Source organism: Tursiops truncatus, chromosome 2 (genome assembly GCF_011762595.2).
Source record: "Tursiops truncatus isolate mTurTru1 chromosome 2, mTurTru1.mat.Y, whole genome shotgun sequence".
NCBI lineage: Eukaryota > Metazoa > Chordata > Mammalia > Artiodactyla > Delphinidae > Tursiops > Tursiops truncatus.
In genome coordinates, this window is record NC_047035.1 from 129188004 (window position 1) to 129205122 (window position 17119).

Below are 17119 nucleotides of genomic sequence, written 5' to 3' on the forward strand. Positions count from 1 at the left end.
CGCACGGGGCGCCCTTGGTTGGGGTGAGGAGGGGGGAGTAGGGCGAGAATTAGAGCCTGGGGAGGCAGCTGAATGTCAAAAGTGAAAAGGTTGAAAAGCCAATTTTCCCGGCGCGCTTTCGCCCCCCTTTGCTGGTTGCAGAGGCCGTAAATCAGCGGCCAGCGGCGAGGGCGGGAGGAGCCCCCTCGGCGGGCTCGGCGCGGCCCCGCCCTGACCGTGCGCACCTCCCGGTGGGCCCCGAATCGATCAGAAGCCTAGCTGAGGATGTCACCGCACTAAATATTTACTGATCACACACAAATAGCCGGGGCTCGAACGATTTTCCTCAGTGAGGAGAGCGCAGAGAGAAGGGTAAATCATTTTATTAGTGTGGATAAAGCCCAGAGCACACTCCGGGCTGGAGTGTTTTAAGATGTGTCTTCAACTGGATGAAAAGAGTTAGGGAAATCGATACGGAGTGATTAGAAGCCCCCGGGGTGACGAAGGGGGCCGGGGCTTTCAGGGATTTGGCGAGGCTGAGAGGGGGGAGCGAGCCTCGAGGGGGGCGACCCGACCACCGCCAGAGAGCATCCGGGGGCAAGCCTGTGTCCCTCCCTCCTCGACGGGAGACGCGAGGGCGCAGCCAGCGGCAGGGAGTCCGCCGCGTCCCGGCGCGGCTGGGCTGGCGCTGGGTGAGAGCTGCGCGGGCCGCCGCGGGGCAGAGCGCTTGGGCGCCACGGGGCTCTACGTCGCGAGTGCCAGTGGTCAGGTGGCCACGGAAGGGGATCGCAGGCCCGGCGTGGAGATGCTGGCAGGTTCCCGCACAGCGCGGGCTCTCCAGGCAGCTTCCCGGAGTAACGACGTGGCCCAAACGGGTTGCATTTTCCCCCGGCGCGCCACGCAGCATCCCCGAACTTTCTCCCGGATGCACCTCTGCCCCCTCGTCTCCCCTAGTGTTCCAGAGAGGACGCAGCGGCCCAGCCCAGCCCAGCGGGCTGCCTCTCCATCCCACCCACCCAGTGTCAAGGGCGGCCGCCGGGTGGCGGAACCCGCTGCGGACCGCAGGGCAAGTGGATTCCAGGTTCGGGGCTCCTAGGCAGGTGGGAGGAAGTCTGAGGGGGAGCAGGAAGGCAGAGGCAGGGTGACACACACCAACGACGCCCCCTGGATGTCCCCGTCCTCTCCAGGGCGGGAAATCAGCTTTTGGGGGTCTCAAGCGACAGTCCAGCGAGGGAAATGGTTCTGTGGCCCCAAGGCTGGGTGCAGAAGCCTAAAGTGCGAGGGCGCAAAGCCTTGCGGGGCTCGCTGAAGTTAGCAAGGCTTTGGGTGGAGTTTGCTAGGAAGGAGAAGAAAACCTTCTCCCCAAACTCAAGCAGCAAAGTCCTGGCGCGAAAATGGCTTTTCACCTCTGGAAGCGGGAGGCATCGGTCGCTGCTGTGAACAAACCTTGAGGTTCGAAACAGCTGCAAATAATCAAGAAGGCACTAATTTCGGGGGGAAAAGGGGAGACCGAAGGTGAGGAAAGGGAAGAATTTTTTTCGTTTCTTCTTCCCTTTCTCGCTCTTAACCTTTTCCTAAAAATCTGCCCTTGCTGAAGAAACCGATAGCTTGCTGGCTTTATTATTTATTTATTTATTTATTTATTTATTTATTTATTTATTTATTTATTTATTTATTTATTTATTTTCCCTCTCCCCAAATTGCTCGATTTCCTTGGCAGATTGAGGAATTCAGTTCAGGCTGCCCTACTTGGCTCCTCGGTGCAACAGGAAATATAACTGCAGATCTAATTAACCGTTTTTCAGAAGGGAGAATTTTTTTTTTTTTTTTTAAGTATGAATCCCAGTGGCTTGGAGTGATGTGTTCAGGTGTGAGGCGATTGGTGCCTCGAATTCATTCCTCGGTAATCCTCTAATTCCTGCGATGGAAGCTCGAGAGCATCGCTGACCTGGAGGCTGTCAGAAGCCGGGTCTCCATTAACCCTTCTTGGTCTCGGCCAGAGCGAAGGTTAACTACACTAATGTACCAAAGGGGCTGTAGCAAAAAAGGAAGGAAGGGTGAAAGGGAAGAAGGGGGAGAGAGGGGAGGTAAATTCACTCTAGTTGCAAGGATTTTAGAGCTCTGTCTTTCACTGGTCCTCCCCCACACCCACCCTTCCTACGAAAGCGGGTTTCCATTCTGAGAGACAACAGTTTCATCCATCAAGGCAGCTCACTCCACGGAGATGGACTTTAGGGAATAAGAAAACACAATGTAGTGAAATATTTTCTTCTATTTAACTGACCACCCAGTTCACTTGAAAAATAATTCTAACATATATGCAACAATTAATTATTGTGGGAGAGGTTTTTTAAAAAATACAAATCCTAATATACGTTTTACCTTCTTTCATTTAAGTAAAAGCTAATTTAGAATCTTGTCAGTAGCCAAATTATAGCCATGAAATCTAGATGAGATTAGGAAAATCCATTCTGCTGTTTTCACACCTGGTGGCATTTTTAATGAGTAGTTATATAATAGTTATGTGAATGAAGGTATATGCACATGGGTGTGTATATATTCTTATGGTGGTAGAAGTTCCATGATAGATTAAAGGTTTATATACTCAAGCACTAGACAGAGGCTGTCACTCATGTGTACATGCTGAGGGTCTGGCAGAAAACAGTGCAAAAAAGAGTTTTGAATGAGTTCCTTGGAATCTCTATTGTTGAAATACAAGCTGAAGCAACTTAGTAATGGTAAAGCTGTTGTGCCTTGCAGAATCATGGAAAGACACTTCAAGGTAAAAACGTCAGTTTTCAGTTTGGTAGCTTTGGCAGGGCATTTAAACAAGAGGTGAACATCTTTTGCCTAATACATTTATTTTAAAATTCAACAATATGCTACTCTGTTTATTTTACTTTTCAATGAATTGAAGAATTAAAAGAGAATAGGCTCTAGCTATAGATGCTAGCATAAGGGATTTGTTGCCCATTTAACTAAGTCTGATGTGGGCTGTATATGCTTTTAATATTATATTGCAAGGCAACTCCAGCTGAGAACGTTTTAAAGATATCTAAAGCCATGTGGACATCAGTTCTTATTTAGAAGTGGACAGGGTGAGGAAAGGTTGTCTGATTCTGTATTTTTTTCTCTTAGGAGACTGGTAATGAAACCTTTAAAATGACAGTTCATTTTTGGTATGTCAAAAAAGGCATTAATCAAATGGTATCAAGTGCCAGTCATTTAAATGTGCAGGTGTTAGTAAGGCAAATATCCAGGTAAATTTATGTTGTTAATTAGCTGCATCAGTGTACTTAAAGAAAATACAAACAGAACAACAAAGGGGATTTATCTTGCTTAATTTTCTTTAGCCACAAACTCAAGGTGAATTTCAGAAGGAGAAAACAAGGGCTAATTTCCATTCTGTTGGTTTTTAGAAAAACCCCAGTTTCAATATAAAGCATATAATTAGAGATGTAAGTAAATGGACAAAGACAGATATACTGCCATAATAGAAAAACATAATGTATGAATTTAGAAAACATAATTAATTAACTATCAACTGCACTTCTCTTCTTAAATGGATGGTTTCTTGAAATGTTGAACATACACATTAAAAATAAAGGACTTCTGTGCAAAAGTGAGAGGAGGCTAACATAATATTCAGTTTTTTTGACCATAGGAAGTATCAACTTGAGGCTTTACAAAGTGTAATGTTTAAATAAAATTTACACTGATCTTTTTTATTTTGAATACAGGACACAGAAAGGTACCTTTCCTATCCCTACATTACAATTTATAATAAATTAATCAACCTTATCAAAGGGAGTACAATGTGCTTGACTGAGGTAAATTGACTGAGATGATATCACTTAAAATAGTTTAAAACAAAAGTGAAAATGTAGAAGGAAGAAAATATTGACTTCAGTGATAAATGTCACATTGGGTATATATTGACAGGACCACATTACATCGCATGTCAGGGAGAAGTTAAAAATTTAGGCAACCCTATTTCTTGCAGAATGCATGTTAATAATGTATTTACTGACTCCAAAAGTTATGGTGGAATTTTTTATTTTGCATATACTTTGTTGCCATATTGCCATCCAAATAGAAAGAAGTGAAATTTAAGCGAGGGGGGATGGGGTTTAAAAAATATTAAACAATGTTTTTCTTTATAGTCTTCAATAATTATGCTTAGTTACTCATTGACTTTTTTCATATGATTTTGATTAATTTAATAGCTTTTAAAATCATATACTATTGTGCTGAAGTCATTGTTTATACATTGAAAACAAATTCAAAGGCATCAGATCTTTCTCAGAAAGTGCAATTGAATGTTCAGTTAATGAAGAGCTACTATTTAAATTTCCCAGGTTCCATTAAAAACAAACACACTTACAAACACCTGAATCTATTCTTTCCGAACAACTCTTAAAATTGCAACTGGCATGGCTGTGGATGAATATTTTATATACGAGCCTTTTGTTCTCTTCTTGTTTAGCAGGGAAATGCCTCTAATTTGTCTTTTATGCTTAAATACTTTTAAAAAAAGTTTAGTCCATATGCAAGAATTACTCATCCCCTTTTTAAAAAAAGTGAATAAAATTCTAATTATAGAGAAAAGGTGTGATGTTTACTCTGAAGTTTCAGGAACATGTGAAGTTTTAATAAACTAGAAGAAACTCTATCCTAGATAAATTTAAATAGGGCAGCTATTGGGTATGGTTTATATTCGTGTGCTTCTGCCTTCTTGCCTTTGGCACTAAGGTATCTGGGTTTTTGTCTTCACGTACTGTCTATTGTTAGCAGATTTTGAGATTAAAAAATATTTTCAAATTGTCTTGCCTTTATAGCTCAATGCATTATTAAATTGGAAAATAATATTCACTTCTGTGTTCAAATTTCTATGTCCAGACAATAGTAAAGAGGTGAGTTTCTGCACTACCCCCCAAAAAAACCCTAATAACAAAAAATAAAACATCACTACATATACAAGCTAAAGAGGAAAACAAAATCAAAAACAAAAACCTTAGGCTTCAGTGTGTTGGAAATACAGAATCATTGTTTTTACAATGGAGCTCTTTACAAGGCTTTTTTCATCTTATCTACCAAGATGGGACACTTCAGTTTTGTATGATTTTTGAATTTTGAGCAAGTTTTAACAACATATCACAGGCTTTTTGAAGTGAAGAAAATTTGAAAAATAAGCCTCCAGAATTAAAAAAAACACAGATAAGTGACAGGGCATGATGGCTTGCCTCCGTTTTTAGGGATGTTACAGAAGTTTTACTTTAAAAATTACAATAACATGCTTTTTCATTGGGTGCAAAACAAGATAATTATAGGAGAAAAAAGAAGAAAAGACTCCCTCCCACTCTCCGCCACCAAAAAACAAAACAACAACAAAACCCCAAAGAAACTCCAATCCTAACCCCCACCCTTACCACTTATAAGGAAAGTTTCTGTGTAACTGTGGGTCCTGCAGTGGTTAGACTCTAGTCCATAGCCTGGCAGCCTCAAGAAGGAGGCAGATTCTCTGAGCTCAACTGCAGATGACCTACCACTTTGAGGTAAAGTTTGGAAAGCAACTGTTGAAAGTTAACCTCTCCTTTCCAAAGAAGGTTTTCAGAGGCACGACAGTGAAAGCTGATATAACCAATTTTATTATTTTCTAAGGCATCGCTAACTTTTATGATCCCCCCCCCCCTTTCCTTTACTATCCATCTTTGTGCCTCCAGGGCTAGTGAAAGAGCAGGGCAGATTCTAGATTGCTTTCAGAGTTTGCCTTCTCTGATGATGGATTACCACGTCAATTTAAACGGCATAGGATTAATTTGTTTCAATGATTTCTCTTTAGGCTGAATGCCAGCCGTTTTTCTATCTCTTCCCTTGCTCTTCAGAACAACAACCAAAAAAACCCAAAAAAACAAAACAAAAAAACCCTTCTTTCCATATTCTAAGTTAGGAGACAATAATAGAAATAGACAAGTTAGGTGTAATGTTGCAACACAGTTATGGGTCTGAGTGTTTTTATCTCTAAGAGGCTGAAACATACAGTCAGTCACATTAAAATGAAATTGGATTCAACATTTATTCAATAAATACTTGTCTTGTAGATAATACAGTGCCAAGTGCTTTTGACATATAAGGACTTAATTTGTCTTGGGTAACAAGTTATTAATATGGCACATTTAAACTTGCCACCTACAATAAGGTTTTTGAGATCTGTAAAAAACTCAGATGATTATTGTGAAAAATAGTTTGTGTGAAGGCGGGAGATCTTTCTGAGAATGAATATCTTTATTACATATATATATATACACATATACACACACATACATATGCATATATACATACACACATACTAGTAACACACATACATGTCAGATCACGTGCAAACAAAAAAGTTCAGTAAAGTTAAAAATATCCATTCATGATGCAGGTAGATCTAACCTTTCTAAACTAAGAATGTGTAAGCCAGTTTTCTCTTTTGAATGATTTCTAAAGTGAACAAGAAAAATGCTGTTCAAATCCACCTTGCAAGACCAAATCCATTATGAGGATGAAATGGCACAAAAAAGCACTTAGGTGCAATCCAAAATCAAACACCCCCTCCAGATTTTTCACCTAGACTAACCTTGCAGCCAGATAGAGCATGTTGTTTGTAGATAAAGGCAATTTAAGTGAAATAAGCTATCCCTAAAGTGCTTATTGTATTTCTTTCTTAACTGGAGGTCCTCCAGCAGATGCAAAGAACAGGAGAGGGGTTTTATCCTATAGACTGACTATGTTGAGTACATGTGGCTGTTTTGAACACTTGGCTGCTGTTTCATTTTTTTTTTCGGTTTTCCTAATTGCTTCTCCTTTTCCCGGCATTCCCCTGCACTGAAATTAAGCATCATAGTTCAGTATAACAAATTGCATTCCGAATATGAACACAATGGAATTTCTAGACTTCCTCTTTTCCTCAGGCCTCTCAATGCTGTATTTGAGCAGGTTCTACTTTCTAAGGACATATGCAATCTGAGGCCAGTGACTGCCAGAACAGGAATCTATGCAATTTTAATTTGTAAAAAAGTTGTTAGTTGTTAACCTTGGGGGAGATTGTGCATCTCTGAGAAACCAAATCTTTGAGAGCTCTCCCTGGGAAATGATGTTACACATGAGCAGAAAATCTAGGCAAGAAAGGCTAATTGAATGAGGAGAGAGAATTAGGTTAAAAAATAGAGTACAATCTAGTATCACATTTTCACGAGTGTAACTTGAAATGAAGGTGTCTTCAAGTCGCCAGTGATGCCAGAATGTTTAGATGCTGGCCACAGATGGGAACACCTATTGAAATGTGTCTGAAGAAGATTAATAGGGCTTGTCACTGTTGGGAAAGCACTGCTTTGCTGTAAATTTCTACCAGCACAAGATGAATTACCGATGAATGCTCACTTATCAACCCCATCACTATCGTTCGACACTAAATCAAATTGAGAAGTTATCTGCAATCAGAAAATTTCTTTTTAAAATAGACATACACCTTTAGGCCCCAACTCTTTACTAATCCTACTCAGAAAACAATTCCCGTCCCATGATGCTTCTTTAGCTTAAAAAAAGTTGTATCTCAATAATGTATATATTTTTAAGTTCACGTGCAATGGACAGCTGGTCAATGGCAAAGTCTGACAGTATTTTAACAAGGTATGAAGACTTCTTGGAAGCTGTCATTGAATATTTCATAAAGTGTGTTTTCTTTACTTTGAGATATTTCTTTCTCTAATTACTTGGAAGGCAAAGAAGAGAGTGCTGTTTTCCTGTTCTAAACCCTGCTCCTGCAACCTAATCATCTTCTAATTCCCTGGTAAGATAAAATTATGAGAGAATTGCAAATTTAGGTAGAGAGCAGTAGAATAGGATTAAATGGATAACAGTGATAACTGAGGAAATGCATTTATTCTTTTATGATTACATGGTGTTGCATGTATCTCATTTCTAAGGAGATTTATTTGAGAAACAAATCAGTGGCGTTATCTCTTTTATCATCTGTTAACCAGCTCTAAGCATCCAGAGGCTTTCTGACCTAGGAATAATAATGTTTTAATAAAACCATCAACCCTTGTATTTTTATAGGACTCTACCTATTTATGAAAGTTATTCGCACATGCATAACTCATTTGGTTTTTACTAAAATCCTGCAAGGTTGATATTTTAAATTCCCATTTTGCTGACGAGTAAACTGAGGCTCAAAGACTTATCTGAGGCCATGGAACTAATAGGAGCACAGTCAGAATTCATACCTAGGTTTCCTAGGATCCTTTCAGGGTTTTTCTCTATGTAAATGAAGAAGAAAAGGGTGGTGATACTAACAGCAGCCAACATTGACTATATACCAGAACTATGGTAAACATACACATGTATTTTATTTAATCTCTTACACAACTCTGAGGTAGATGTTGGTGTTATTTTCCATTATCCAAGAGAAAAATAAAAAGCAAACCAAGGCTTATGGAGGTTAGGGACTTGCCTGAAACTCACATTGCTAGTAAGTTGGTGACATGTTATTCAAATCCAGGAAGTCTACATTCAAAGCCACTTCCCTATCCTATGTTCCCGTTTCCAATTGCAAGGAGTCTTCAACTGCACTGAGTGGTCACAAGAAACCCACTTATTTGTGGAATATAAAAATCCCTCAGACTCTGAGGCAGTGTGTCATAGCAGAATAGATCCTGGTTTGGAAATAGACCTGGATTTAAATACTAGCTTTACCAGTTACTAAGTATGTGACCTTCACTTCTTTGGCCTTTATTTTCTTCATCTCTAAAATGGGTGGTTGGGTCAAATGAAACTATGGGCATTGCTTTTGGGTGCTTCCTTTTGTCATGGTCTCTAAGAGAGAAGAAGTAAGGAACAGAAAAGTGACAGCCATGTCTGAGGAGGCAAGCAGGGACAAGTGACAAATGAGGTACTTTGAGAAGTTGTGACTGCCATCTCTCAGAGACTGGCATTGGGGACACAGCATTGGACAAAGTCTCTTTTCTTCCTCTCTGCTTTCAGAGAACACGGAATGCTTAAGGACAAGGATAATGCTTTACAAAACCATAGAATTTAAAACTTACAAGGAGAACTTTACCTCCCTTATTTCCCAGATAAAAGCAAGAAGAAAAACCTGAGGTCTGGAGAGGTTGGGTGACTTCTGTAAGTTCTCCCAGCTGATTGGTGACAGGGTTGAAATTAGACTCCTTTTCTCTTGGGCCCCAAACCAGGAATCCACCCTCCCTCCCCCAATATCTTCCAAACTATGGTCCTTATTCATCAAAAAAAAAAAAAAAAAAAAATTTTAGATGATCTCGTCGTGTCCCTATTATAACTATTTTGCTGCTCTAATTATTTTGATATGATAATTTGTGTGGGTTATTATTGGTTGTAATATGAAATCTTCCTAAATCTCTCCCACAATAATTTTTCATAAAATCTGTTAAGCTAACCAGCCGAAGAGTTTAAGCTGCAATGAAGAATCACACAATAATAAAAATATTCTGTAATCTCCATTAGGTCACTGTAATATTCCAATCTGTATTTATTACAACCCTCCTCTTATGCTTACATAACCAAAATTGCTAGATTTATATTCTCTAATGGTTCCCCAATGGGAAAAACCTGTGTTTTTTATCTTCCTTTTCCTGTCCCAAATCACCCTTCCACATACATTGGCTGCTTTGGGAAACCCCGTCTGGGTTTAATCAGAAGTTGCAAGACAAAATGTGCATTATTAAGAAATATAAATATTTTCAGAAGCAATCAAAGGGATGAAAGATTGATTCAGCATGTAGATTGGACCTAATTCGAAGCAGCTTTTTTCTAGTGAAGGCTACCGAGATACAGAGGCAGGAGTTATTGTGGCCACCAGTAGGAAATGCCCACTCATTAGAATGTCAGGATTTCTCTTGCTAGGTATGTTGAAATACTTTTTTCAAGGTGTATTCTCTACTCTCTGGGCTGAAACACCTTTCTTGCCACCCTTAGGGACTTGGAGTAGTTACCTTTGAGAAATTTAGACTAATTCCTTCTTCTCTTTAGAGTTTAGATCAGCGAGTATCTCCATTTTCACAACTCGGAAGTTGGCTCAGCATTAACTTCATAAGAACATTTTGGCCTGGAGGCATCAGTATTACAATTTCTTTCTTGGCTTTATAAAAGGTATCACATTATCTACCTGGTCAATCTCTATTGGCTTTCAAAAGAGAGACATGGAAAAACCTAATAAGCTTCATTAAGATACCTGCTTTAAAAACAACAGGCTGCCTCATTTAGCATGTTGCTTTGAAATGTCTCAGCAGAGCTGGGTGGTCATTGCTTGAATACAGGTATTGCTAATTTGGGATCTTTGTCAGTCTGGTAGCTCTAGAAAAAAAAAAAAAAAGTCTAATGTGTAGGTGGAATTTTAATACATAAGGGATCAAACCCTGATTGTTGTATTTTGTTTCTGTTTTCTTTCTTTCTTTCCTTTAATCCCACTTTTTGTCCACATGGCTATGTGTGAGAGATGGCTTGATTTTCTTGATATGGTTCACCCATCCACAGATGGAATTCGAAAGAGGACTGAAAATGTCTTTAAAATCAACACAACTCAGGGAGTTTGAGTGAACCAGTTTTTCTTTGTTGTAGGGTATAGTATTATTGGCTGTAGGTTTTTTGATATACATTCTAAATTAGGCCTGCAAAGGCATGCTTCATCTTTAATTCATCACTCTCAGCTGAAAGAGATTAGCAATGTCTAGCACGCACCCCTCGTATGGTGCTGACCTCATCAAGTATGGCCTGAAATTAATTAGCCTCATTCATTCCAAATGGAAAAGGATAATGGAGCAGCATCTTAGAGATGACCATCACAAATTGTATGCAGCATATTTAAAAGGCTCCTATTTTAAAACCATGTAGATTAAAATTCTTTCCTGGGTTTACAATATGCCAGAGTTTTCAAGGACCCAGAGGGAAGCCTGGGCAGGTTTCGGACGTATATGTTTGTGTGTGCGCATGCGTATGCCAGTGTACGTGCATGCCCAGTTGTTTGTTGTATGAGTGTTAGAACCTGTGTATGGATGTGTCCATATTTAGCTGACTTGCTGTCTAGGGTGATACCTGGAATACGTGACCGACAAAAATATGTTTCATGCTGATTTAAATGATCCGGTAATAGAATACGTTAGGAGTATTTTTCTTCTTTTTTGGTTGCCATGAATACCATGAAGCGGGCACGCTAGCACAAACTTGCTGCTATTTTCCAGTTAGACGCTATTCATCCTCTAATTTAGAAGCCGAAAGCCTCTTAAAGAAATGCTCGGTGTTTCTATTTGGAGTTACTTTTGAAATTTTCTATGTCTTTTCCCGGTCCTTACTGTTTCATCATATTTCAAAACATGATTGAGGACTAACTTGGATTACAGAATCACTTAAATTTACCACCTTTCTAAGATTAGCTGATTTTTTCCCTTTTGGGAATTGACTAAGGAAGGCCAAAAAAATTTTTTTTTAACATCTTTATTGGAGTATAATTGGTTTACAGTGTTGTGTTAGTTTTTGTGTTATAACAAAGTGAATCAGTTATACATATACATACATCCCCATATCTCTTCCCTCTTGCATCTCCCTCCCTCCACCCTCCCTATCCCACCCCTCTAGGTGGTCACAAAGCACCGAGCTGATTTCGCTGTGCTATGTGGCTGCTTCCCACTAGCTATCTATTTTACATTTGGTAGCGTATATATGTCCGAAGGCCAAATTTTTGAATATAAAAATTGCTTTCTTTTCTAGCCAAAATAATCTTGACTGGTGTTCTTTGGTATTCTCAAAGATGTTGTAAAGTTTGTTTTTATTACCAGTCATTTGGGGACTACAGATTAGAAGAAAAAAACGTGTGACATTTTTTGTGTGTGTTTTCAGGTTTTAATTTTTTAAATAATATAAAGTGTGGTTAATTTATGAAAAAGTGTCAGTAGTATTTGGGAGAAATTTTATCTAATGCACATTTCTTAAGAGAATTTTTTTTTTTTTAAATCCCAGGGTAACTTTGTTTAGTTCCATTAAGAAAAGTAGGTATTCAAAGTAATGTAACTGCAAAGCTTCTAGTTAACTATTGGAGTGAAAAATGCACTTCTAGGCAAATAATCTTTTTAATCTCATTGATATATTAGTCTCAATATATAAGTTATTTAAGATTATTTTGCCTTATAATAAAACAGAAACTGTAAGCATGTTGCCCATATCTCTGCAAATGTAGGATTTGGAAATTTCCCTAAACTCACTTTTGCCTAATCTTCTCATCCCAAAGGCCTCTTTATTTAATGGGCATATATCATTTATATGTCCAAGATCATCAGTCACAAATTGTGAACCTACCATTTTGACATAAAAGATCTATCCTTAAATCTCCTCAAACCTCTAGCATATAATTTGAGGAAATTAGCTAAAGTCTGGGCTTCTGACTTCTGGGGGGGAAGAAATGTAAAACTGGAGAAAGCTTATATTATACAAATTTGATTTTAAAGTCATGGTTTACCTGAGCCAGGGATTAAAAATTGATGCAGCTGCAGATCTTTAAATGTTGACAGAAATAGATAATCTTGTTAATTAATGTCTGGTCAACTTGGAATTTTGTGGCTAATAAACACAGTATGAAGTAAAGGAGAATATTTGCAAAAATAACATGACTCATTAAAGCATATATTACCAAAACTGTATTTTCCTCATAGTTGTATATTATTGAGACAAAGAAATGTATATGCTCTAAAATATTGCAATTTGCTGAAATATTGAACAGCATGTCTCAATTTTTATTTAAAAATGTTTTTTATCAACTGAGGTGAAAATGGCAGGAAAACCATAAATATAAGGATTAAGGCTGCATGAAATTTGAGTTCATTCAAATGACAAACCCAAAGTAAAACTCAGATGAACTTACCAAATTTCATTTGGTATCCACCTGAAACTGTAAATCCTCTTTCGGCATTTGAGAGTAAAAAGGAGGTTCACCTAAAATTCAAACCAGATTTTCCTAAAGCTAACCCAGAGTCACTCACTTTGGGGTAAACTACAGTTGTGTTTTGGGTTCATAATAAAACTTTCATCCCACTTTAGCTAATGATGAAGAGATGATGGGCTGGGGAAGAGAGCTAGATGTTTTGGGAATTGCTGTTTTGTCCTATTTTATTTCGTATTTCCTGTAACATTCTGAAGTAGGGAAGAACAGTATATGAAGCCCATTTTCAATGATATATGTGGAAATGTGACCACATATGAGAGACCAGAGGGGAAACTGACAGTTAAATACGCATACGATTTTTTAAAAAAGGAGAATCTAAATGAAATGTCCGTAACCAACATTTCTTGAGTGCTTACTGTAACCAGGCACAATTTTAAGTACTTTGCATGTATTAACTCAACTTAGTTGACCATAGCAGTACCAAACAAACACAATTATCTCCATTTTGCAGATAAGAAAGACTAGGCACAGGGAAATTACATAACTTGCCCAAGGTTACACTGCTCCTAAAAGGGATTTGAACGCCAGGATGCCTGGTTCTGGAATCTCTGTACTTAAGCACAATGCTATACTGCCTCCCTAGAGAAAATATAATTGCAATGTTGTTTGGAAAACAAACTGCTACAGACTATACATAGGAGAAGTATTTTCCCATTTTTAACTGCTGAGAACAGAAGTAAATGTAATGGCAGAAACCAAGGTCGAGAAAGCTCATTCTTGTCTAATCTTCTTAACCCAGAAGTAGGAAGGGAGTCGAAGTCCCAAATCTCCCTGAAGTCTTTGCTGAGTGTCTACTTGGAATGCTACATATGTAGACTACCTTAATGCCAAAGAGATAGAGATAAATGGACTGGAATTCAAAGAAAAAAAGTACAAAAATGACAGGGTGAGAGATTGACTTGGGAGGAAAGATCAGAAGAACTAAATAAGGGAAACTTGGAGAAGCAATAGTTAATATAGAACTCAATAGCACTCTAGAAATATTTAGAAGGAAAATGAAGGCCTACAAATGTCACCAGGGAGATTGGAAATAGGTAAAGAGGAAGGTCTAAGAGAAAAACAAATTAAGGGAACTCAGATTTTGTCATTTTCTTGCAAGACCAGTAATGAAAGCTATATTTTCTTGGAATACTGAAGCCTAAATCAGAGATTTCACAGGAAAACAAAAATATGTTCCCTGCCTCGTGTAGGTTGAAGCAGAAAGATAGGCATATATATATTATATATATATATAGATACACATACATATATATAAATATATATATAATATATACTATTACATATATTACTATATGATAGTAATATATATATACTATACAATTATTAATATATATATACTATTATGATGTAAAGTATTTTTTAAGCCATATGTCTTTAAAATTACTTTACCTCATAATAGTATGTGGAATGCCCCCATAACCTTTATATTCACTTTCTCATTTAATTCTCATGATGAGTTTGTGAGGTTTATATTATTAGCTCCATTTTGTAGATATGAAAACCGAGGCTCAGGGAGGTTGTGTTACCTGCCCAGGGTCATGCAGCCTGTGGTCCCCCTGCATCGTCCCAAGCCTCGTCTCCTCCCAGAACACCATACACTGTCTTCTCTCCCACAGCATCCCCAGGACTTCTCCCAGAAGATGATGTCACAGAACAACTGGTTTTAGGCCAAATTTACTGCGGTGCATCACACTTAAGGCATGTACTGATAAGAACACGTTCTGCTGGAATGGGACATAACCTGGCTTCTGATAACTGGGGGCACCCTCTAGGAGGTGGCCTGTCTGCTCAACTTTTGCAGAAGCTATGTATGTTAAGTAAACACTCTGAAGTTGGCTTGGATGGGGGAGCAAACGATAGATGGATGAACATTCAAACATGGACTGGAACTCTCCAAGCGGGCCCCCAGTCTCCTGTGTTTACAGGCCCCCAAATGAAATCACATGGCTGTTTATAGGAGTCTTAGTGCTGATGAAAAGACTGAGTTAATGCACCAAACTTTTCTCTGCCAAAGGAGAAAAGTTCCAGGTTCTTTAAAAAGTATGTAAAGCATCTGATCTGAAAAGTGGCAACAGCATTTGGGACCAATTACCCAGATTAAGAGGCAACAATGCTCTGTTTACACTTTGTAGCCAAGAGCCCTTTGGCTCTGGCCCACAAGCTGGAGATTGTAAATTACAGAAATTTCAGCCTAACATTGCCTTCTCTTTTGACCTGTGTGTCTGAGGGTAGAGAAATGCAGCTAGAAAAACCCTGTTGTTACTTGCCTTAAAATGTCAATGAATGGGGAACTGAATGTTGTCTTCCAGGTAAGATGTTTAACACAGATCCTCTGCAAGGAAAGCGTGCATTTTCTCACTCAGGGAAGGGGCTAATTGACTGTGGATGCTGTGTCAGGATGTGGTTTTTCAGTTTGCCACTCCTCAAGAATGATTTTTGCAAAAGAAGTTAAAAGTAAAGGCTCTCTGACATCTTTTGCTTAATTACCATTGCATTCCACTTTAACTCCGTTTTCCAATATGCTGTGGATTAATCCGTAACAAATGGGAGTTAGTGGCATCATTACCATGAGGACTGTACTGCTGAGAATGGAGAGACACAGATTATGGTAAATACAGCCATGTGGGCAAAAAAGAGGCATCATTTGGCCAAAACTTGGAGGCCAATACAGGTCAGAATCATTTGGGAATGAGATTTCGTTTTCTCCCTTTACTAAGGAGGCCAGCCCCCACTTTATATAATCCTGATAATTCCAGAAGTTTGGGGAAAATATTCGTCTTTCTTTCAACATAATCCTGATGTTAAGGGCTTGACCTTGCCGGGGGAAAAGGAACCACAGAGGTCAGAAGGCAAGAAGAATGGGAGGCATATCTATTCCTGAAGCACAGACCTGCCAAACCCAGTGGTGTGGAAAAGACGAGTCATTATTTTACCAGTGGCCGTAATGCACGTGTTCAGAGGTTTAGAATTTAACCACTTTCGATACCACATTTAGACCATCAAACTGGATGTATCCAGAGGTAGGGACTGAGCTCTTTTTAAAGTTCTATAGGTTGGATAGTCATTTAGATGAAAACGTGATTGGCATTGTGATTGTGGAGTATTATGGGAATCTTAGGATCGGAAAACATTTTGTTTTGTTTTGGAAAACATTTTTTACCCCGTAATCCAGGGTCCACTTCATGGAGGGCTGTCTTCTGAGGCAACTCATATCTGAGGGCATTCCGGTCCCCTTGGATGTCAACATATTTTTTTGATAAAAACTGATCAACAACCAAATTTATTCAATTTTGGATTCTTCTGACCCTGGTCTATCTCAATAATTTACCATTTTTGGCAGTGTCAGAGCTTCCTGACATTTACAATTAACTCACAAATTAACTTAGAAATGATAGTAAGCTCTCAGCTAAATGATATAGTGGCCACTGGGGACCAGACCAATTTTCTAGAATAAGGTTAGGGCTAAGTTGCTCTGTAACAACGCTAAGGTTGGTTGTGTAGAAGTAGCTATTCAAGTGTGAGCAGGAATCTATGTGTGAGGGGGAGATGTTATCTGCCTCTCACTCTGCTGGTTACCGAGCCCTCTGATATTTCTTCATCTATATAACAGGGATAACCGGTTTCTAAAACATTGTGGAATTCAAGGCTCCATAATGGAATCAAGAAGTCATGAATGGCTCCCTTGGAAGGAAGCTTGGAGGACACTGGTCCAACTTTCCACTGAAGCCAGAGGTCTGGAAATGGGCAGATGGTCAGGCAGACACCGATTCAGCATTTTCAAGAGTTGTAAATTCAAGGCAGGTAATGTAAATATGTGAAGGTCTGGGTGAAGGTTGCCAGTTAGCCCTGGCCAGCCACCTAAGAGATGGGAGGGATAGGGTTCCCTTTCCCCCAGGCTACCACTATTGGGAGCTTTTTTTTAGAAAGTTTTGTTCCTTCTGTGGGAACCAGAACGGTGTCCCTGGAGCATCTTTCTACAGAGTTGGAGTCTGTCCTCAGAAGCAACAGAGTTGAAACACCTCATCCCTACATCGTATGGCAGACTTTCAAAACCTTGAAGGTAACTTTCATTCTCCCCCACCCCTTCAAGCCACTGCTTTTGTTTTATTGGCTAAGTTCCCCAGTGCC

At 39.1% G+C, this 17119-nt stretch overlaps 1 long non-coding RNA gene across 9 annotated transcripts in view; it reads left to right on the forward strand.

Moving 5' to 3' along the window:
• Positions 1-17119, forward strand: part of LOC109551786 (uncharacterized) — an 86607-nt gene that overhangs the window by 4633 nt on the left and 64855 nt on the right. For 4 of the 9 annotated variants that reach the window (XR_012330268.1, XR_012330263.1, XR_012330271.1 and 1 more), the window contains exons 2-4: positions 14608-14689; positions 16602-16792; positions 16943-17051. This is a non-coding gene — a long non-coding RNA (uncharacterized lncRNA). The remainder of the gene's footprint in view (positions 1-14607; positions 14690-16601; positions 16793-16942; positions 17052-17119) is intronic. The other 5 variants (XR_012330265.1, XR_012330269.1, XR_012330270.1 and 2 more) reach the window with 2 other exon arrangements.